At 43.0% G+C, this 23859-nt stretch overlaps 1 long non-coding RNA gene across 2 annotated transcripts in view; it reads left to right on the top strand.

Annotated features, from left to right (window-relative positions):
• LOC123384898 overlaps positions 1-23859 on the top strand; it is a 273919-nt gene that overhangs the window by 196467 nt on the left and 53593 nt on the right. For both annotated transcript variants that reach the window (XR_006596626.1, XR_006596627.1), the window contains exons 2-3: positions 12513-12643; positions 13081-13199. This is a non-coding gene — a long non-coding RNA (uncharacterized LOC123384898). The remainder of the gene's footprint in view (positions 1-12512; positions 12644-13080; positions 13200-23859) is intronic.

Below are 23859 nucleotides of genomic sequence, written 5' to 3'. Positions count from 1 at the left end.
GTGGTTCCCAGGCTCTTAGAATATAAGGGTGCCTTTTTAATGCTTGTCTCCTAGAATTTTCCATATAACAGGAAATCCATTTTTTTAATTAATTAATTAATTAATTTATTAATTTATTTTTTCAACATTTTTTATTTATTTTTGGGACAGAGAGAGACAGAGCATGAACGGGGGAGGGTCAGAGAGAGAGGGAGGCACAGAATCGGAAACAGGCTCCAGGCTCTGAGCCATCAGCCCAGAGCCCGACGCGGGGCTCGAACTCACAGACCGCGAGATTGTGACCTGGCTGAAGTCGGATGCTTAACCGACTGTGCCACCCAGGCGCCCCGTAAATCCATTTTTTTTTAGAATCAATCAATTAAATAAATGGTTAAGGACAAGAATTGCCATGATTTCAGTATCAATTATGTGAGTATTTGCATTTTTGTCGGTGAAAATTTGCATGTTGATAAGCATACTTTTGAAAAGTAGTAATACATACATGTGCAAAGCCTATTTTTTTCCCCCAATTTATGTGGGTTCTTGGAAATCTTGCAATAACTTCAAAGTCCCCCAGGGTTCCCTTTTCTACACTTCAGTGTCCGTCCACCGATCCAGATTTTAATTAGAAAGAGTCCATCGGGGGATTTATTAAGGAAGGTTACAGTGTATGAGAATAGTATGATTTTAGTCTTATGAAATGTTTACTAATTTCATAGACAGGTTATGTGTTTTCCAATCCACAGAAGCAACTGTGACCAACGAGTTGATAACTAGAATTATAATAATAACCAGTGTGATAAATTAGAATTACAGGCAAAATTGGCCCCTGTCGTAAGAGCGCATCAGTGCTGTTTGCCCCCTAACGGTTCCGGTTCCGTAAATCGGGAACAAATCCCTGCCATCTTCTGAATTCTCTTGTTTCTTGCAACAAGGTAAGTACAGATGGTAAAGGACATGTGGGGGGCCATTTCTCTGCAGGTCAGCACCGCCTGAGGGATCTGTTAGTTGTGGGGATGTACGGATCAAACAGTACATTTCCGGAATGTCTGAACATGTGGGCCACAGGTGGCCAATGAGATATTTTTGAAAGCTGACTGCTGTATGAGCTGATCCGGCCGAAAGAACTCAAGGGCTGTGGGTAGGGGTGGAGGTGGGCAGAGAAGCATTTTACAGCTTGCAGAAATCAACCACTCTCAGAGAACAGTTACAGCCGAGCCTTACCCGTGCCTATGGCTCCGTGTCTTCTGCTCGTCTCTGTATTCTCTAGTCTCCCAGGAGGACAGTGGGACGCTCAGCCCAGTCAGACCCAACCCTCCAGAAACGGGGCCGCAGCAGAAATGAATCATCGTCAGGGAGTGTCTCAGTGAATAGGGGTGAAAGGGTGGCGTGACACTGTGGGTCTTGGCATTTCTTATCGGTTGGGGCCCACCAGTGATGAAATATGATGGAAAGAACATGTGTTCTGCTGTCATCGAGACCTGAGTTCATAATCAACTGTTATGATTTATTAGCTTTGCCTTCTGGGGCTATTACAGAGTGTTTCTGAATCTCCATTTCCTCATCTCTAAAATAGAGCCATTGCCTCTTATAGGCTCGGGTGTGGGTTGAATGTGATCACGAGTACCCAAGTGCCAGGAAGAGCCTTATGGAGCTGGATTAGAGCAGAAAGGGGTTGCAATTTCTTCTGAAGCTTCTTGAGTCATTTGCATGTCACAGTGAAGTTTCCTTTCATTTGAACCACGCGTAGGCCTCCCTGGGCGGTGAAGGCTGCAGAGGAAAGAATGGTCTGCCAGGGAAACACAGCGTCCCTCTCACCCTCCCCAGGGGCTTAGTTGCTCTAAAATCACTCGTATCTGTATGTGCACTCTTAGTGTAAAACCACGCTGCAGTCCTCAACGTGGGCTCTCGTCTTTCCTCAGTCTTCTCCTTTGAAATAGCCTCCGTGTTTTTTGCACCATTACCCAGTGTGCGCTGGGAAGTAGGGAATGTGAAGGCATTGGCTCTGTTGACAGCTCAAGGGGACAGAGTACACTAAAAGACCGTGACATCAGAGGCCATGCGTGCAGGTTACAGACGGCTCTCAATCTGATGGTTAAGGCAAGGCTTCTTGGGCAAGGCTACTCCGGTTGGATTTCAGCTCTCCCGCCTGCTGGCTGCATGATCTTGGGAAAACACCTTTGCAAGCAGCTTTATCTTCTTCATCTGAAAACTGAGGGCACAATTATGCCATTGACCTCATATGTTTTTCACAAGAATTCAGTGGAATCGTGGATATATGGGGCCCGATAGATATGAGCATAGATAGAAGCATAGAGATCAGCAGAGCTCAATTCATGGGAGCCGTTAGCATCAGCAGTGACATTAGTATGGTTTAAGAGTTCTTGTCAACTAAGAAACAGGACCAGTCACTATTGTAGCAGTAGCCAGACAGAGGGTATGTGAAAGGGTATCTGATCATTAGGATTGACTTAAAGAGTCGAACCGTAGGCTGCGCCTGCTCCAAGAGCGGTGTCACGTGGGCAATGACCTCCATGTGTTGGTAGCCCTAGGAAATCGATCCTAGGGTTCAGAGAGCAGGGAAAAAAAAACGCACAAAAAACAAACCCCTCATAGACCAACTTAAAATGCTCACAGACCATGGTTTATTAATCAGTTTAAAACCTACAGGCTGATGTGAGGGGAAGAAGTTGGGGTAAGCTGACAGTATAACCAAAGTGTTCCACCTAGAATTCGGGGCAGGTAATGTTCACCCATTTTGTCTGTCTGTCTGCCTCCTCTGTCTTTGCTGCAGATGGGGTGGTTGAGGTTGGAGCAAGGTGTCCTGGGTCAGCGACATACACTTGTTCTCTTGGAGAGACACAGGGACAAGTTAGCCTGGACAGTGATTGGCAGCCCGCTGAACAGCCATGGGATTAATCAGTATTTCTGGGATAGAAAGCTCTGGGGACAGCATGGGTAGTCACTAAAAAGTGGCCGAGTGAAGACCTCGCCTGAGAGCTCATGTGTATTACATAAGTTTCTTGTATGTTTGGTGTATTGTGTCTCATCCATAGGATGTCTTGACTATTTAGCGCTCTGATGGCTTCTGGTTTTTTAGTGCCTCAAGCACCTGAGGATCTCCTTCCTCCATTTGCTTTATCTCTAGGTTTAATGCCATTAGTCTGTTCACTCGCTGCCTGGCAAGCTTATGGGGATCACCTGTCCTATTTGTTTTCCTGTTCCTGTAGCAAGAGGAAAGCTATCAAACAATATGAACAGTGTATATGTGGAGCTTTCCTATTGGGTGGCAGGCTTGAGGAAATATTTTAATGCATGGTTTTTGGCCTTGACAAATGTCCTCTGAGCAGACTTGGGGATCACTCAAAGAGGTCCTGGAGTCGTAATTGTCTAAACAGGGACCCGTCCAACAGTCTGCATGCAGCCCAGCATGTGACAGGCTCGCTAGGGAAGTTTGCCAAATTAATGCATGTGTTAACTTTGCAAGCATGAGTGAATTCTCCTAAATGGTGTTTCTATGGCAATTTGTAATTTGCAGTGTGGCTTCACATGAGATGTCCCTTTAGTTTTCACAACAATGCTGGGAGGCAGGTAGAACAGGATTTACAATGTCTGCTTAACAGACGGGGAACTCAAGTCTTGAAATGTAACTGGCTTAAAGTTATACACAGCCGATCTCAGATGGAATAGATTCTAGACCACAGATTTTCTGATGCCTCAAAAATTCCTGATTTCTTTGGGTCACGGTCCTCCTTCTCTTTCTCTGTACAACCCCAGCTACATAGCAGGAGCTGTGTCATCCTCAACTGGACCAGTAATATCTCACAACTTTCAGTGTTTAAACAATGACCAAATAGCTGTGAAAGTTTAGCACCGTTATGGGATTCTGATAAACATAAACAGCCTGCTCCTTGGATTACATGATTATTTGACTAATTTCAAAGTACATCTACCTGTTATATCCATTACCACCGGTCTAGAAATATTTGCTGGAGTATGTGCAATACTGAAGTTTATCTCTTAAGAATGGTCTATGTTTATATTCATAAAGCTTTGAAAAATAAGTTTATCAACTGGAAGGCATCTGGAAACACAGTTCCACTTTCTTCAACTTGTTATTTGGAAGGTTCTGCAGAAATCTGAGACTTAGAACGATATTGCCAAATGGGTGCCGGCCATATTTAAGCCTTCCAGAATCCTCCACTGCTTAGATATTTTGGATAATAGAAGCACTTGGCTGGTCTCAGAGCCAGATTCGCTCTGGGTAACCCCCAAGGGAATTCATGCATACAGGATGTAAATGGGCCATCAGCACTCCAGGAGGCAAGTGAGCTAGCCAATAGTTGTTCATGAAAAAATCCCCACTAAATTAATGATGAAACTGTTCTTAGAGAATGAGTTTGTGGTCTTTGTGCCTCAGAGAAGATACAAAATAAAACAAAGATAAGTGAGTGTAATCAGGTGTTTTCTGTTGCTCTTAGGGCAAAGCTCAAAGAGATTGACCCGTATCAGTACTCCGACTGGCATACAGATGACCCTCCCCAGCCCACCCTGGGTGGCCATGGACTGTCTCCATTCAGACTGGCTTCTATGGTCAATGCAAGCATGCTGCAGGAGTTTTTTCTCCTTTAAGTCGCCAGCTGTGGTCATTGAGTGCAGTTGTGAGAAGCCTGCTCTGAATTTAGTTTGGATTTCTCTAATTTTAGTTGCATTAAAGAGCCCCAGGAAGGGATTTGTAATGGGTTACAACATCCTTTGGTTTTTTTGGCCTGTGAGTGTCACACAGCTGTGTGTATGTGTTTATACGTCCAAGCGTGTGTGTGTGTGTGCGCGCGCGCGTGTGTGCACACACACGTGAAAGAACAGGAGAGAGGAGAGGGAAAGGAACAGAGAGAAAACAGTGGAATCATTATCTGCCAGTTCGATTGCTTATAGAAGCCAAAACAACTCCAGGGCTTTTTAATAAAATTAACAGTGAAACTTTCAGTAAAAAATGAAAAGAAACTAAGCATTCATGTAAACCACTGTATGCAGACATGCAGAATTTTTTTCCTCTATGAAATTCAACGTCACTGGAAATATTCAACAAATTATAACCTATTAATAAAATAATGAAAACATGGTGGAAAACATTTATCTCCAAGAAATTCTGTGCAATTTAGAATTAATGATCCATCTAGTTTTCAGATCTTTGATGACTTTCAAAAGCAGTGATAAATCTTGGGTCTGGCAACATAAATTGGAACGAATCTCATGGTGGGAATAATGAGGTAAGATGATCTTGTTTTTATTTATGACACTGAACAAAGTAGAATTCCTCTCAAAGTGTGTTCTACTGTCATGTATATATTTGAATCATCAAATTGTGTGTGTGTGTGTGCGTGTGTGTGTGTGCGCGCGCGTGTGTGTGTGTGTGTGTGTGTGTGTGTGTGTACACATATGGAAATAGTAAGAGCCTAGGGGTGCCTGGATGGCTCGGTCAGTTGAGCATCCGACTCTTGCTTTTGGCTATGGTCATGATCTCACAGTTTATGAGTTCAAGTTCGGCATCTGGCTCCACGCTGTTAACGCTGATTCTGCTTGGAATCCTCTCTCTCCCCCTCTGTCTGCCCTTCCACCACCCGTGCTGTCTCTGTCTCTCTCAAAATAAATAAATAAACAAAAAAATATTAAGAGCCTATACATTAATTGTTTTGTTCCAATACTTCCTAAAAACATGTTCTTCGATTTTCTTAATGAATCTATTTAGAGTACACTTACAGCTAGCAATCCTAGTTTATGTGCATCATTTATCCAAAGCGCTGAAAAATAGCCCCAATGCTTTTTTTTTACTATTTGTAGATCTCTTTATTCGGGCTCTGTCCTAACTTTTTAATTTACTTTTCTCTCAATGAGCAAACATTCTTCTAGAATAGAAGCTTCTAGAGCATTCCAAATACAATTTTATCACTGGAGCCCTATAAGGGACATGAACAAAGCCCAAATCAGCACTATGTATATATACATTTAAAAATCCACTTTTCACTTTATTAAAAATAATAGCCATTATTGACCAAGCACCAAGAACTCTGCTAAGCATGTTTCAAACATCTTTTTTTATTAAACTTTACAAAATCCTTGTATAATAGGACATTAATGTCTTTACTTTTATTGATAACTAACTGAAGCATAGGGAATATGTTAAGTAATTTGCAGAAGGCAAAGGCAGTAAGTTCTAAAATACTATCTTATATTGTCTCTTTTGGAAATACACATTTTTTTTTTGCTTAAGCTAGTATTTAGGAGAGGGATGGTATAAATATCAAGGATAGCTAACAAAAGTGTGTGGGCTCCTTTTATGTCGATTGCCTTTAATATATAATTGCTAATAAGTATATATTGTAACATACCATAGAATCAATTTGGAAATTGCTTCTTTTTGTAAAATTGTTATTCTTAATTTTAAAGTCAACATACACCATGCTTACCGTTATTTCAGTTCTTTTAAAACTTGAGATGGGAGCCTGGGTGGCTCAGTCGGTTAAGCGTCTGACTTCGGCTCAGGTCATAATCTCAGGGTCGGAGAGTTCGAGCCCCGCATGGAGCTCTGTGCTGACAGCTCAGAGCCTGGAGCCTGCTTCAGATTCTGTGTCTCCCTCTCTTTCTCTGCCCCTCCCTTGCTCATACTCTATTTCTCTCTCTCTCAAAAACAAATAAACACAAAAATCTCAAAAAAAAAGAGGCTTAGGGGCACCTGGGTGGCTCAGTCAGTTAAGCGTCCGACTTGAGCTCAGGTCATGATCTCACAGTTCGTGAGTTTGAGCCCCACTTTGGGCTCTGTGCTGACAGCTCAGAGCCTGGAGCCTGCTTTGGGTTCTGTATCTCCCTCTCTTTCTTCCCCTCCCTCCCTCTCTCTCTCTCTGTCTTTCAAAAATAAATAAACATTAAAAAAATTAAAAAAAAAAGGACTTGAGAATTTTTTTTTCCCTCTTTGGGAAGAGCGAACACTAATGTGATGATAGTCTGGTTAGGATGCCTATTCTGTCCATTGGGGTGCGTGGATTCAAATGGCCCTTGAAAATGAGTCAAGATTTCCTCTTGGACTGGAAACAAAGTGTCCTTATATTTTGGACATGGAAAAAGTCACATGTGCAGTATCATTTTTCAAAGACTTGAGTGTAAGGAAAACAGATGCGTTTATTATATCTTCTCTGGATAAGAACTAAAGGAACGTAATTTGTTAATGAATCAGAGATCTATGTGACGGTTGTTCAAGCAGGTATAACTCTAAAGGAAGTTCCCTTCTGTCAGGAAAAGTGGGGAGCAGGAACCTAGGGTATGGCTTCTTGGATTGCCTCCAATGAAACCAAAAGATCTTAAGGTAAAGCTTTTCCTAAAAATGTTGAAGTCAAATACTGACCTGTTATCATTTATTGGCACGTTATTACCACACAAGCTGTGAACATACTTCTATTTTTCAATGGGAACTGTATTCATTGCCTTCTTTGATTAGGAAGTAATACTCTCTCTGAGATGAAATTAGAAGGTGGGGAGAGAGAGAGAGAGAAAGAGGGAGAGAGAGAGAAACAGGCAAAGCACAAGTGGGGGAGGGACAGAGAGAGAGACACACGCACACAGAATCTGGAGCAGGCTCCAGGCTCTGAGCTGTCAGCACAGAGCCCGACGTGGGGCTTGAACCCATGGATCATGAGATCATGACCTGAGCCAAAGTCAGCCACTCAGCCGACTGAGCCACCCAGGTGCTCCGCTTTGCTGATTTTAATGCTTCCCCTCAACTGAAGTAGAACCCTTAAATAAAATACTGTGGGCTTTTATTTTTATTTTTTTTCCCAGTCTGATGGACGCGATGGTACTTGGGCCGTGTACTAGGAAATAGTCCATCACTTTGCCAAGATGGTGTGTGTATCTAACGATACCTTCTCTCTGACCTGCTGAACGCACCTTGTATTGTCGGCCAGACCCTCAGGCCCTCCATGTAGAGAGCTTGTCAAGGTTGGTAACCTGTGCAAGGAGATACCCTGCAAGCAGTGAATGAGGACCTCAAGCAATAAACATTAACAAGGATTCACGAAAAGTTGGCTTTCAAACACATGCTACCCATTTTCCTCTATCCGAATACGAAATATCACTGATGAAATTTGAACATCTCCATCTAACTACTTAATTCTTTTTTTTTTAATGCAGATTTATTTTTGAGAGAGAGCATGTGTACGAGTAGGAGAGGGGCAGAGAGAGAGGGAGACACAGGATCCAAAGCCGGCTCTCCCCTGAAAACAGAGAGCCTGATACGGGGCTTGAACTCACGAACCATGAGATCATGACCTGAGCTGAAGTCGGATGCTTAACCAACTCAGCCACCCAGGCACCCTCCATTTAATTCTTAAGACGTAGTATAAACTCTATGTACTTAATATTTCATTTGTAAGATGAGTGAATCTGTATCTTATATCATCTTTGTAAACCTATATATTCTATTGGTTTAAGCCAGCGGCATCGTAGAAATCAGCATTATTTCTCAAATTGGGAACATAGCCATTCTAGCAGGTACTTATTAAATTAAAAGGGAGTTTAAACATATGACCCAGTATTTTCTTCTTTTCTAGTATCAAAATTCCAGGCAATCTTCGATCTGCTGCCTCTTCTTCCATTAGTTAACCTTCCAAGAGATGCATAGTATCGTTTACAAACCTTGTGAATGTCGATGTACCTGATTTCATCTCCAATGCCTAGGGCATAATGCTTGCTGTATGCAGTTGCCTGTTTCAGCTATTCTAAGGCTTTCCTTTTTTTAATGTTTATTTATAATTTTTGAGAGAGAGAGTGAGAAGGAGAGAACATGAGCAGGGAAGGGGCAGAGAGAGAGAGGGACAGAGGATCCGAAGCAGGCTCAGTGCTGACAGCAGAGAGCCCAGTGTAGGGCTTGAACTCACTAACTGTGAGATCATGATCTGGGCCAAAGTCAGACGCTTAACCGACTGAGCCACCCAGGTATCCCTCTAAGGCTTTCTGTTGAAGGGATGTTCAGCCCTTCTGCTATCCCCACCTCTCTACATAGCGTAATGGATCAGTGGTGACTTAGAGTTATTCTGTTTTGTCTTGCTGTGTTTTAAGGAGTGCTTGGTTAGAAGTTCTGGCCCTGTTGGAATTTTCAGTGGGCGACGCAAGCAACCCAAATCGACATGTGATCTCGTGAAAAACACTGAGTTTACTAACGTCACGCATTTCTTTTTTTATTTTAAAAAAAATTTTTTTTCAACGTTTATTTTTGGGACAGAGAGAGACAGAGCATGAATGGGGGAGGGGCAGAGAGAGAGGGAGACACAGAATCGGAAACAGGCTCCAGGCTCCGAGCCATCAGCCCAGAGCTGACGCGGGGCTCGAACTCACGGACCACGAGATCGTGACCTGGCTGAAGTCGGACGCTTAACCGACTGCGCCACCCAGGCGCCCCACGTCATGCATTTCAAGGGAAGCCACTTAGCTGCCTCTCTAGTCTTCCTAGCCCAAGTGTACTTTGTCCCTAAGTTCCCTGTAGATAGAAGTTTGGCAGACAACGTTCAGTTGGACCATCTCTGCCCTACTGCACATTGTAACATGTCACCATGCTTGCCAGTCCTGGATCTGTACCATCAAAGTACTTCATGAATTATAATCTTTCCCATCTATTTGCTCCAGCCAGACTCTTGCCCCGGTGGTTTTGTGCCTCGAACAAGACACATCCAATCAGCATCCTAAACCGAGCACTGCCTTGGCTGGCTGTTCTGAATTGTTTTTTGGTTTTGTGTTGCTCACTCAGACATGAGAAGGTGGTGAAAAGAAACCATTAGCATTTTATCTGGGGGAAAGCTGTAGAATAAATCAGATCACACTATTATTGTTTTGCCTTGTTCTTTGGAAAGATCTTGATGAAGCTTTCGTAGAGACACCAATCTATAGTGGTGGGGGAGGCTAGCCTCATGTAAGGCTGAAAGTGGTGTTACAGATACCAGGAAGCCTGTTCCCTGTCTCCTAAAGCTTTTCTGGCTAACTATCTGAAGCGTCATTAAACAAATGTTTGGTTTTTTCTATTTTGCGAGAGACAGAACGCGAGTGGGGAAGAGGCAGAGAGAGGGAGACAGAGAATCCCAAGCAGGCTCCACACTACCGGTGCAGAGCCTGATGTGGGGCTCAAACTCATGAACTGGGAAATCATGACCTGAGCCGAAATCCAGAGCTGGACACTTAACTGAAGTAAGCCACCCAGGTGGCCCAGTGAAGTGTCATTTTACAAGATGTCTTCCTGGGGTGCCTGGGTGGCTCAGTTGGTTAAGTATCTGGCTCTTATTTTTGGCTTACATCATGGTCTCACAGTTCACAAGACCAAACCCCACATCAGGCTCCACATGGACAATGCAGAGCCTGCTTGGGATTCTCTCTCTCTCTCTCTCCCCCCGCCCCCCTCAAAAATGTCTTCCTTTTGCCTACAATGTCCAATACAGGTAAAAAAAAAAAAACCCAGTTCTTAAGATATAGTTAGTCACATACCTCTTTGTGTGGATATCCTAAGAGAAGCCAGCACCCCAAGGATACGTGCATTTCTCATTGTCACTGGACGTTGTAGGAGAAAAGTGGGATTGATCTACATTGTAGATACTTTAAAAAGGTAGCAAAAGATTTCTGTTTGATTCTCCTGTGGTGGGAACAGAGGAAGAGCGGAAAGCAGTAACAAGAGACTGAGCTTTCATTTTAAGAAAAGGTGTATTTTGAGGCTCCCACAGGACTCCCTGCAGAAAACACATCTGGACTCCAAGAGGAGAGAGTCAGCATTTTTACACATGGCAGGCAGGCATTATTGGCAGCAATGGATGTTAGAAGAGCAGAGACAGAGAGATTCCCACCTTTGCCCGGGAAATGAAGAACTTTGTCTGTTTCTCTCTCCCTCCTCCCCACTCTGTTCTGGATAAGCCAAAAAAGTCAGAGGTAGCAGAGAAGGCCCGACTCCTGTCCTCCAACCCTGTAGGTCCCATAGATTTTATTCTTACTAGTTTGGGGAAAGGAAAGGAAGGTACTTTGAATCAAACGCAAGACAAGACAATAAAATTAAAAAGACCAAAGTGTTAAATACTCAGTACTATTCCAATAACTCAAAGTGGCTAAAAGGGTGTATTTTGGCCCAATAGCCATAAGGGAGACACCTGCTCTGGGAAGGAGATGCTAAATGTAGCACAGAAGGGGACGTTCATCAGAAAAGTGAAATCACTTCCGTCGTGTCAAATGTAGACCTCTTGTGTACTGCATCGCGTTACCGATGGTGTCGCTGAGCACTGACCTGGCTCATCTGGAAGGCTGCGGCAGACAAAGCATGGCTGTGAATCACACTTTTGAAATGAACCGTCAACTCGTCATCATTCATGTTTATTCTGTAACAGAGAACGCTAGCGAGGCTCGCGCATCCATATTGAATTGGCCGTGGTTTTAAAACCCATCCAAAATGATTTCATTCCTACGGAGATGACAATGACAGAGGCTAGCATCGGGCTGGGTTATCATCCATTGTGATCTGAGATCTTGAGAGAATGCAAAGTGGAGCTGCTTATGCTGGTACAGAGGTGGGGGCCAGAGAGGAGAGGCACCAGTGGCTTGCAAGCTTGGCACATAGAATAAGGACCAAAGACTGGTTGAGCTGGGCTCGCCACCTGTATTGAAGTCTGCTTTCTTGGGCAGTGGCCAGTAGACAGAAGAGCTCACCAACCTTTCTTGACCCAGGTGGCTCATCCAGGTTCCATATCGAAGAAGGATTTAATAATTGAATAACCCCCTCCTTGGTTAGTTATATATTTGTTATATGTAAATATCAGTCCTATCTTAGTGGGTAGAGATCTCCTATAGAGAGATACTGCAGTCAATATAAACAGTTTACAGGGTGGCTAATAAACACTGATATGAAGGGAAAGGGTGCGCTCTAGTACAAAACTTATTTAGATTTAACTCCATTAATTTAAAAAATTGACACTAAACACTAAATTCTGTGCTGAAAGGAAAAGGTGATTCAACTCCAATTTGTGCCTAAAGGTTTTAATTTGTAACTGATTTCCCATAGTAATAGTATAATTTTTTTTTCTTACAAGCAAAGAGCCGGTGAACAATATAAATATCATGTTGATATTTATTAGTCTAATTAGTTGCCTTTCCAAAATCCATTTAATATTCAATATTAAAAAAAATCCGTGATCCCCGAAGAAAGAATTACCATCACCTACCGTGAAATTAAGCAGAGCTTACAAAATTATATAGTTTTTGTATTTTATGTTTTAATATGCATAATGAGTATTAGGTATTAGACAGATTTGCATGTAAGTGGCTTTTGGAGCCCACATCTTGTAACTTAAGAAACAAACATGGTAGTTTTCGTGGAGGACATCTAAACCTATTGTAGTCGTGTCTCATCGTGATGAAGTACTTGGGGTCGTGAATCTCTTCATGTGCCCCACTGTCTACACCCAAGATGAATGCATGCCATTTGACTGGAGTGTATTATTTGGTGTTCTCCACAGGCCTGAATGGAAAGTCATTTTGACCTGCTCCACATTTTTACTTAAGAACTGCTTTTAACAATAAGCCACTGGTGTACTTGTTTCTGGACTGACTTGAGTTTTTGGCACAATATGAAAAGCATTTGGAAAGTGTAAGTAAAAGCCTTCCATTTCACAAGAAATAATGGCCCCATTTGCCATGGAAACCAGAGGACTTTATGAAAATGCACTCAACTGTTTTCTGTACTGAGCCTAAAATTATTCTAAAAATAAGTTGGATTCCTGGCATCTGCTAGCCAATGCACAAAGATCTCATCTCAGAAGGTTTTTCCCTTCAGAGAAAAATGCGCTGGCATTTGAATATGTCATTTTTCCTATTGTTCCGAAGGTAGAGGGAAATATATGTGTGACACACAGTAGGGACTCAATAATGAGGTTTTAATTAAACTGAATGTCTTTTGAAAGGCATCACATAATTTGAGTACGGCCCCTGAACACAGAGCATAATTATAAACACCAAATACAGGATATTTTTTTCTTCTGAGTTAGAATGGGTCATATTTCAACTATCCTTTTTTTCTTTGTACAGAGTATGTATATCATGGCAAACAAGTGAACTAGAATGATAAATGATTATACAAATCTTGGACGACAAATAGAAGCGAGTAGAGACAAAGGATCATCGTCTCTGACCAGAAGTCCCATGCGGTAGGTCCTGTCGTTGAATCCCAATGTTTCAGTCATATATGTGGGGAGACAGGGAGCAGAGGGGTAAACCGACGTCCCACTAACTCAGTTTCCCAGGACCTTTGCAAGGGGATCTAACACTTCATTAAAGTCTAGAGAGGCCTCGTGGAAGGAGGCAAGGGCCCCCCTGACAGGCTGAGCGCGTGAAGGAGCGGAACAAATAAAACGCTCAGAACGGAATGTGCCAAAAGGCAGAGAAAGTCCACGCAGGCAGCCTTCACGTTTGCATCCACATGTCCTCACCAGCCTAAGAACATATTCATAAAGTCACAGAATCACACTGGACAGATTAGGCCATTGGGTAGCAGCAGTATTCATTAATTTAGTCTTCACCCAATGCATACGTATCGCCTGCCTCTATGTGCCAGGAACCATGTTAGCTGCAAAGAATAAAGTGGTGACTGATCGCAGCCCTCCAGTGTTTATTGTTCTGCGGGGGCAGAAGTGCCTGAGAACTCACAGATATTATGACCAGAAAGAGAGAAAATCGCTCCCCTAAACTTGCTTGAGGGGTGACCAAGGGATTTACAGGGGAAGACGGTTGTAAAAACTTAGTTCATCTGCTCGGCAACTCAGGGGGCCATAAATAATAACTTATTATCTGCGTTCGGATATTTTGCAAATGAATCAGGGTCCCAGGTGTGAACTGGGGTTTCTTGGTAGATCAGTACACGTAATTAATCTCTACACATACCTGATGTGTATTTTGGGGCCTAACTAAACCGTCTCTTTTCTGTATAATTTATTATCATTACATTGGTGGGGATTCTTAAAGGCCTTTCTTTTACAATTGGGCCCTGAATAAGTTACTAGAATAGCATTCAGTTAAGAGCCTGGTGGCGAAACCCGCTGACCCATCTGTAGATGCTGATCACTGAGGCTCAGCCTGGCAGGCCAGCCGTGTTTCCCAACTGTGAATCCTCTGGTCCGTATCTTTATAAAGACTTAGATGAAGTCATGGTGGGCCTGTGTGTGACACGTGCAATTACCCAGTGTTGGGAGGGTTAGTGAATACTCTGGCTCCAAGAAGTTTTTAACAAGCTAGAACAATGGGATGCTTGTATTTATTTGTTTGTTTGTTTACGTTTATTCATTTTTGAGAGAGAAGGAAACAGAGCATGAGTGGGGGGGGGCAGGGCAGAGAGAGAGGGAGACAGATTCCAAAGCAGGCTCCATGCTCCAAGCTATCAGCACAGAGCCCGATGTGGGGCTCGAACCCACAGACCGTGAAGTCTGGGCCGAAGTCAGATGCGTAACGGACTGAGCCGCCCAGGCGCCCCAGTGGGACGCTTTTTGAAAGAGGGTACATTACAGGGGTAGCCATAAGATAGTGCACTTAAATTTAAACAAACAAAATCTACATAAATATGACAGGGAGGAAGTGTGGCCTGGTAGCCGTAATCGTCAAAATGCGAATACATCTTAGCAATTTAATGCTAACTCTAGTGTGGTAGTACAAAGCTTTGGCAGAGACTTTGTGGAAGGGATTCGTGCCTCGGCTGGATAATTGGGCAGAAATGTACTTTCTGGAAGTGTGAGGCAGAGCCTGTATCTCATTCATCTCTGTCCCCTGGCTATAGAAGGCACCTAAAACGTATTTGTTGAATGAGTCAAAGGGTGCATTATGAATGATGAGAACTTCAATGAGGGAGTCAAACGACCGCGTCGCATTTCGCCCGCGATCATCCCCCTGAGATGTTTGATCGTCAGTCTCCCCCTTGGCGTGGTCTGTTCTCCCAGCCTTCCTTTATCATTGCCTTAGAGGATTGAATATTAGCCTCTGGAACCAAGGAGGCCTAATAATTTTGTGATGGCAGTTCTTGTAAATCAGTAGTCAATTATTATTTTTTTTTTCCTTTCGGCGTCAAAGCATTATTTACAGAAGAGCCATTCAGCACCTCTAGAAGATAACCAGCAAGCTCCCCTCTCGGCTAGGGAACAGACTGGTTTGAACAAGGTTTTCCTGAGCTATCTTGCTTTCCACACCCACATTTACTCCTGTTTTCCTGAAGGCAGAGTGTGGCTGGCAGACACAAGCTGCGTGTTTTCGGAGTGTTTCCACACAGCCACAGGAAGCAATGTCTGCTCTGCCTTCTTGCCTGTCCCATCCCCTCGTGAACTCAAGAGTCACTGTTTTATCTCTTCTTGCCTCTTTTCAATCTTCTTTCAATTAGCCAGTTGGGTGAGGAAAATGCAGATGATTAGGGTTTGAATTACCCTGACTGCCCAGTTCCTCTGCCTAAATCCACAGGATAATTACGGGTCGGTCATTGCGTTTCACGCCGTGCCCAGCTAGACCTGGCTGAAAAGCCACAGTCTTCTCTTTCTTGTGGTTATTTAACGATAGAGCCTCTGAGCGTATTTATCCAAGTGGTTTAAAACTTAGGCATGCATCTGTTAAAAACTGAAGCTTTATTTAATCTATAAGTTATAAATGATAGATTCTTATAATCTATAAATCATTTAATCTATAAATTAAATTTTCTCTTTCTAGAGATAGAACTCAAATATTTTCAATGAAATAATTTGTATAGTTTAAATTTTTTTTTAACATTTATTTACTTTTGACAGAGATAGAATGCGAGCGAGAGAGGGGCAGAGAAAAAGGGAGACACAGAATCCGAAGCGGGCTCTAGGCTCTGAGCTGTCAGCACAGAGCCCGACGTGGGGCTCAAACCCACAAACTCTGAGATCATGACCTGAGCCGAATTTGTAGGCTTAACCGACTGAATTGCCCCTATATAAACTATTTACTCAATTACTTTTGCCTGTTGTGCCTAAGATTTCCATTATTTTTTTTTAAATTTTTTTTTTCAACGTTTATTTATTTTTGGGACAGAGAGAGACAGAGCATGAACGGGCGAGGGGCAGAGAGAGAGGGAGACACAGAATCAGAAACAGGCTCCAGGCTCTGAGCCATCAGCCCAGAGCCCGACACGGGGCTCGAACTCACGGACTGCGAGATCGTGACCTGGCTGAAGTCGGACGCTTAACCGACTGCGCCACCCAGGCGCCCCAAGATTTCCATTATTTAATGCAAACAGGGTTGTTTTTTTTTTTACTCTTAGATTTTTTAGGTAGACATTGTTTTGAAGAAATGATACAATTTCATTACCATGTAGACGATCGATTGATTGATCGATTGATCAATCTAAGTGAGCTCTACACCCAATATAGGGCTTGAACTCACCACCCTAAGATCAAGAGTCACCTGCTCTACCACTGAGCCAGTCAGGCACCTCTAAGACAACCCTGTTTTAAAAGCCACACATTTTAAAAACAATTTCAAATACTTCAAACTTTGCAACTATGGTAAATGTATGCGTACTATTATTATTAGATAATGCAGGCTGCTTTCTGTACAGTTCTGCCAGAGAATATCCATTCATTTGACAAGAGGACATTTAGATATTTCACTTATGAAACTGAGCCCTGAAATCTGTCATTCTTGCTTATGAATGAAGACTCATCTCTCCATTTGCTGGAATAACAACTTTGGGTACAGGCTTTGGATAAAGTCATAAATGTGCTTCCTCCTGAAATAATTTTTTGTTTGTGCAATGACAAGTAAACTTACGGGACGTGGCTGACATGCTCATGAAGGGACATTTAACAAGATGCTGTTGATCATTTCTAAGCATGGTGGGTCTGTGGATCTCAGAAATGAGTATTGGCACCTCTTCTTTTAAACCTGTAGGGCCAATATCCGTCAAGTAAGAACCATGTGCATTTGTAGCTTGGGTATATTAGGTGTTGTCTAGAAAGCAAAATAGATACAGGCATTTTATTGGGTTGTAGATGCAATGTAAGGTTGCAGCACCGGGTGACCACCAGGTGGGGATATGGTAGTTTGGGGGCAAGACAGAGTAGGTGCTCAATTAATGGCCCAAATTGTTTAATATATCCTAATTTACTATTCTTTTCTGATACGTCTTATTTTTTACCACTCTCCTTTGAAAGATACAGCAAACATAAATACATGAGTAGAATATTTTCTGTCCTCAGAAGAAACAGAAACACTTAATTAAAACAGTTCAATAGGCAATAGCCCATGAAACCGTATGTTGAAAACATTTAGATTTGAATTCACTTTCGGGTTTAAGGCAAAGAAGCTGGTACTAAATTTATTTTTGAAGCCTAGAGAACTTTCAGATACTTGGAAACCCTGTATTAGATGGTCCACTGTGAGACTTTGGGCAAATTACTTAATCTCTCTGTGGGTGATTTCCTCATCTTAAAATGGAGCATTGGAGAGGACATAACACGTAAGGTTTTAGTAAGAATTAAATGAGTTAATGTATGTGAAGTTCTTTGAACAGTGGCAAATTCCAAGCATTGTGTACATGTTTCTATTATCAATATTAATATTTGTTCAAATATGGAGCTCTCAAATGTTCCCTGTAACCACTGTCTCCACTAAAGCAGCATGGATACTTGTGCTAAAGAGTGATCTGGACTGTGAGAAAATAATAGAATTTTACTGACAAAATAGGATATTCAATGAAGATGTCATCAAGAATTTAGTTTTCTGAATTTGAAGATGTTATGGCTAAGTGATCACTCTTGAAACGTCAAAACCTATGTAAGGAAAGTGATGGTAATCTTCCTAAATGTATGATTTATTTCACTGAATTAATACTGTGATACATGTTTTGATTGACAAAGGTTATTTTATAGACATCAAGTATTTTATTGCAATATTCCAATACTTGAATGACTTGGGAACGTTCTTTACTCCGACACAAAATGGCCAACGATGCCATGATTTTAGAATTACTGTCTCCTCCTCCTCCCTGCCCCCCTGCTCCCTTTCTTTTTCTTTTTCCTCCTTCTCCTCCACTTCCTTCTCTCCCTCCATTTTTTTCTTTTCAGATTAGCTTTGTACGCACAGACTTTCTCCCCAGTACCTACTAGAGAATCGAAGAGGCTTTCACAAGGCACTACCTGGTTACGGTATAAAATAAGTAGTGTTCTGGGGCACCTGGGTGGCTCAGTCGGTTCAGTGTCTGACTTGGGCTCAGGTCACGATCCCGTGGCTCAGGTCATGATCTCGTGGTTCGTGAGCTCAAGCCCCCCATCGGGCTCTGTGCTGACAGCTCAGAGCCTGGAGCCTATTTTGGATTCTGTGTCTCCCTCTCCCTGTTCCTCCCCCACTCATGCTCTCTCTCTCTCTCTCTCTCTCGTTCTCTCTCTTTCTCTCTCTCTCTCAAAAAAAAATAAGTAATCATTAAAAACAATTAAAATAAGTAGCATTCCTTTTATCCACAATTCCAAGTCAACACCTCCTTCCTGAGGCCGTGAAGGTGACTCCATATCTCCACTTTGAAGAGGGTCCAATGACTGTTATTTCTACCGGTTGCCACTTCCCAGTTCTTTTATGAGGAGTTAGGAGTTCATGGCTCTGTGTTGGATGGGAGACGTTTGTGAATACCCTTATTGCTAGACATGCAGAGGAAAGAGCTTCTGGAGGTCTTCGTCTTTTTTTTTTTTTTTTTTTTAATGCAAGTGAAAAATAAGAACCGTTCACAAAATACATGATCATCAAAAAATTGGAAACTGGTATTGTCTTTTTTGCACCAGGAGCATTATGCTTGCCACGGGTAGTCTGTTCCAATGAATGCTTTTTTATTTTATAAAGACATTGCTGAAGGTTCTGCCAAAATTTCCTGGGTGTTAAGCTTTCGGCAGCACAGTGGAACAGTTAAATGGGGGGGAAAAGACCCAAAACTCTGTAGCAATAAATCACAAGTAGGTGGACTAGGACCCCCTGAAGGGCAACCGAGAGTGAGGAGGAGATTAAGAAGAAAATCTAGCTTTTTCTGTTGGAGTTGAGCACCATGATGAAATGAAAAGGCTATTGGCCTCCCAGAAACTTCTTTTTTTAGAAATAGCTTTGGAACTCCAAGCTTAAGTTCGTAGTTTGTTTGTTTCATCAACTGCTAGCTTCAGCAGTGATTCTAGCCACATGGTGTTCCATTAAATGGTTTTTTTTTGGCATGAACACAATGGGGAAATTCTCAGCCATTCTCTCCTCGGTGGGGCTTTTCAAAGGGGTACTGGGTATAATCATCTTGTAACTTCTGATCACAGGTCATTGGAACCTCAAATCGGGGTTTGAAAGGTAAACCCGAATTATTTCAATCCATGTAGTTAATGCATGGGAAGGGAGGTAGTTTCAATATACAAAAGAACCAAGTTTACTCTTGAGTCCAAGGCTCACTAAGGTTTGACAGTTTGGGGGTTGGTAAGAGGCATTCAGTGAGGCATGAGTGGAAATGGGTCCAAACAGGTAAATGTCACCTTCACCTCTATAAAGCTGAGAGTCCAAGAGAAAACAGTGCCTTAGTGTAGAACTGCCCCACGTCTACACCCTGATCTCCTTTCAAACCATTGATAATGGTGATTCGTAACTAGGACACCGGGCTATGGAAAACCATTCTTTAAAGATCTTCTAAAGGCAAGTAACATAAATGTCAGCATTAGAGAATAATTTGGGGGAAATATTTTCTACCTGAAGTAGCAAGAAGAATTTAGCTGGTGAAATCTTCTCCCTCACTTTAAACTATGTGAACCCTAATTTATCCTGATTGAAATCTCGCGCTAACTTTGAAATCTCAGCGTGGCATAAATAATCCGGCATAAAGTGACATTCACTACCCAGTCGTAAATCGTCAAATTATTTCCGGTGATGTGTCTCATGAAAACCAAGAAGATCTAAAGCCATGAAGTGGTCTGTACGGTTTTTGGTAAGTACGTTATGCACCTTGAGCAGTTGTGTCACTAATTTTTTGAATTGGGGACGAAAGTGAAAGTTCCTGTAGTTTCTAGATGCAGAAAGGATTCCAGAACGTCTGTAGCTGGCAGAGGAGGAGGCATCAGACATGCGTGACCGGAGAGGGAGGCTCACGGGTGTGAAAATACTGAAGTTGCACAAGTTACACAATGTAAGGGCCCGTCTCCCCCTGGTCTTGAGGCCTGGGAGAATCCTCATGACCAGTGCTAACTTCCTGAACTCGGACGACCATCCTCAGCATGTTTATGGCTAAAGAAGTATTGACTATCTCCACATACAAGGTCCTTTGAGAAACAGAGAGCAAACTAGGCCTTGTTATGTTACTTAGGTAGTATGCAGTCCAGTTGAGGGTCAAAGACATAGGTATGTGAATTATAGCTCTAAAACGATAAGCATGCACTTGTGCAGTTCAGACTGTACGAACAGCAAGGCCATTAGAGCTGGGAAAGACACTCCCACTTAGCCACCTGAGAATGGGTCTGGAATACTTCTTTCCGATGGGATAAAGAGCCCTCACAGTCTGGGCTGGGCTGATGGCCTTGTAAGGGAATACCTTTCTCTGTTCTGTACTTCTTTGTTTTGCTTAAACCCATGCGTCAGTGGCCCCCAGGTATGTCCCCAGCTTGCCGTGTCTCAGACCTCACAGGGAGAGGAAGGGGTCTTTCTACCACAGCAGGCTCTGGGAGGTGCGGTCAGCTATGGAGTGGATTCACTGGCTCTGGGGCCGGGGTGGGGGGTAGGGGGAGTAACATAGTGCAAGGGGCTGGGTCTGTGTCCTCTGCCTCTTGTGCTTTAAGTAAATCCTGGACCGCCTGAACCGGGTGCAGATATCTGTTCTCAGTGACCTCACATCCCGGTCTCTTACTTGTGTGGCTTTTACCTGCCTTCTCACCTCGGCAGCATCATGTTACGCTGTCTCCCACGGCACAGTGGGACCACCCTGTGAGCCGAGGGGCAATTAGAGTCAAGTAGTGGAAGAGATAGCTTTCAGTGTCGATGGAGTAGAGAGATTCACTGAGGAAGGAGGCTGTGAGCTGGACACTGGGAATGGGTTGGATTTCGGTAAGGAGTCAGAGGCCCCTGCAGTGACTCATTTGGCATATAGAGATGCATAGAGAGGGCAAATCCAAGGCTGTGCTCAGAGGCTGGAGTAGAGAGTGGATGCAACAAAATAATGGGTTGAAATCTTGGAAGGGGAGATCAGAGCTGAGATGGTGACCACAGAGCCAGCTTGAAATCGATTCCTCCGGCAGGAAATTACAATAGAGAAAATATATCAGAAGATAGATATTCATTACCACCTAAGAATTTCGGGTGGAAGGTGTATTGAGACGTGGAGATTGAGAAAGCTCCCCAGGATGGATGTTAATGCGCTCTAGGGACGCTGAAAATATTTAACCATTGGTACAGCATGGGCCCTGACCCATTCAGAGCGGGGGCAAATCAGAAGTCCTGCCATGGCCCTTGGTAAGGCAGTGGGGGTGCACTTAGGACTTTTGAACCCAAGAATGAGGCAATCAATATGCTTTTTAGAAAAAGCTGATAAACCACAGTGAAAGTATGAAAAGGGAAAAGGCATGCACCCCAGTTTGCTTGATTTTTGCACCTGTGATGTATTCCAAGACTCAGAGTTGGAGCAGCTGGAATATAAATGGAGGGAGACACGTGAATAGATTTGGAAGATGCATTAGTGTTAGATAAGGAGACAAAGTTATTTCTGAGGATTGGAGTTGACTTGCACAGAAAACCCGTGATGCTTCCCAACAGAAATAAAAGGAAAGAAGAGTTGTGGTAGGGTTAAGGTGTAGTGTCAGAACCGGATCTGAATCTTGGTTCAGCCTTGTTTCAACAGTCATCCTTGGACATATTACTGGAATAATTTTTTTTTCATCTGTAGAACTGAAGTAGAATAGGATATCTCCAGTAGAGACATGAGGTTGTGTTAGAGTCCTCCAGAAAGACAAAACCAATAGGGTGTGTGTGCATGTGTGTTCCTATCTGTCTATCAATCTATCACATAACACTATGGTATAGAAAACGAGAGAGAGATTTATTATAATGTTTTGTTCACGTGATTATTGACACTCGGAAGTTCCAAGATCTGCAGTATTAAGCTGGAGACCCAGGAGAGCCGATATGTAGTTACGTCTGAGTCCAAAATCCCAAGAACCCAGGGGGCAGATGATGTAAGTTCTGATCCAAAAATCATCAAGCGAAAACCCAAGAGCCAACTTTTCAGCTCAGATCTGAAGGTGGGAAAGAAACAAAACAAAACAAAACAAAAAACAAAAAAACAAAGAAACAAAAAACAACGTTCCAGCATGAAGCAGTCAGACAGGAGGAAATTCCTTCTTACCTGGGGAAGCTCCACCTTTTTGTTTAATTCAGTCTTCAACTGATTGGATGAGACCCACTCACACCGGCCAGGGAGGGCAATCTGCTTCCTCAGTCTAGTGCTTTAAATGTTACCCTCATCTAGAAACATCCACACAGACATACCTAGAATAGTTTTAGAAACACATCTGGGCACCCCATAGAACAGTCAAGTTGACCACAAAACTACACACAGAGTAATTAATCACAGAGGCCAAGTAACAGGTTCAGCTCGCTGTGTTGCCCACACAGAGTGCTGCATCTAGAAAATGCCCAGTAAGGGTGTGTACTTGACGATCATGATTATGGCTGCTGTGAGACAAAAGGTCCCGAAACATCTGATGATGGATTCAGAGTTTGAGAGTGAAGCATTTTGGGTCATTGCATCACACTGAGATGTTAGATTCGTAACATCAAAATAATGATACTTGAAAAATAAGTGTAAAATCATTTGGTTGAATAAGACAAGGAAGCACCGAGTGGAAAAGAGAACCGGATCTTCACTGAAGTTTCAAGAGCCAAGGGAAGGGCAGCAGTGCTGTAAAAGAATGCAGGATGAAGAAAGGGCCCCTATTTGGACATTAGTTATCATTGGTGACCTTTGTGAGTTCAAATTCAACTGACTTAACAGTGATTTTGAAATGCTGCCAAGATCAAGAGGCAGTCAAATATCAGGTGTATTCCCACTAATCTCCACTCTTAGGGGCAAGTTTTACAAGGGGTGTTATATTAATTTCTGCGGACAAGGTGGCTCACACAGCAGACCTTCATTGTCTCACGGTCCAGAGACCAGAAGGCCAAGATTAAGGTGTGGGAAGGGTTGGGTCCTCCCGAGAGCTGTGAGAGGAGGTTGTTGACTTCTGCTGGTTTGTTGGCAGTCGTTGGGGTGCCTTAGGGACGGTGTGCTTCCCATGTTTTCACATCATCTTCCTTCAGTATGTGGGGCTCTTTTGGTAAGGACACCAGTCATGCTGGATTAGGGGTCTGTCCTACATCAGTGGAACCTCATTTTAACTGGTTGTGTCTTCGGGGCGCCTGGGTGGCTCAGTCGGTTAAGCGGCCGACTTCAGCTCGGGTCACGATCTCGAGGTCCGTGAGTTCGAGCCCCGCGTCGGGCTCTGGGCTGATGGTTCAGAGCCTGGAGCCTGTTTCCGATTCTGTGTCTCCCTCTCTCTCTGCCCCTCCCCCGTTCATGCTCTGTCTCTCTCTGTCTCAAAAATAAATAAATGTAAAAAAAAAAAATTTTTAACTGGTTGCGTCTGCAACTACCCTGCTTCCAAAATGGTCACGTAACACATCAGAGACAGCCTCCATAGATACTGTGAAGATTCTGGAGAGGTCTTAATAATGTCTCCTCTTGTGCATTTCAAAATGTTCTTAAATTAGTTTTAGGTTACAGAGTTCCACTATGAACAGACCTTCTGAGTTTTAGGGAGAAAATGTTTCTGGTCCACA

The sequence above is a fragment of the Felis catus genome, chromosome A1, assembly GCF_018350175.1.
Source record: "Felis catus isolate Fca126 chromosome A1, F.catus_Fca126_mat1.0, whole genome shotgun sequence".
Taxonomy (NCBI): domain Eukaryota; kingdom Metazoa; phylum Chordata; class Mammalia; order Carnivora; family Felidae; genus Felis; species Felis catus.
The sequence above is the reverse complement of the archived record's forward strand: the minus strand, read 5'-3'. Positions and strand labels throughout refer to the sequence as shown.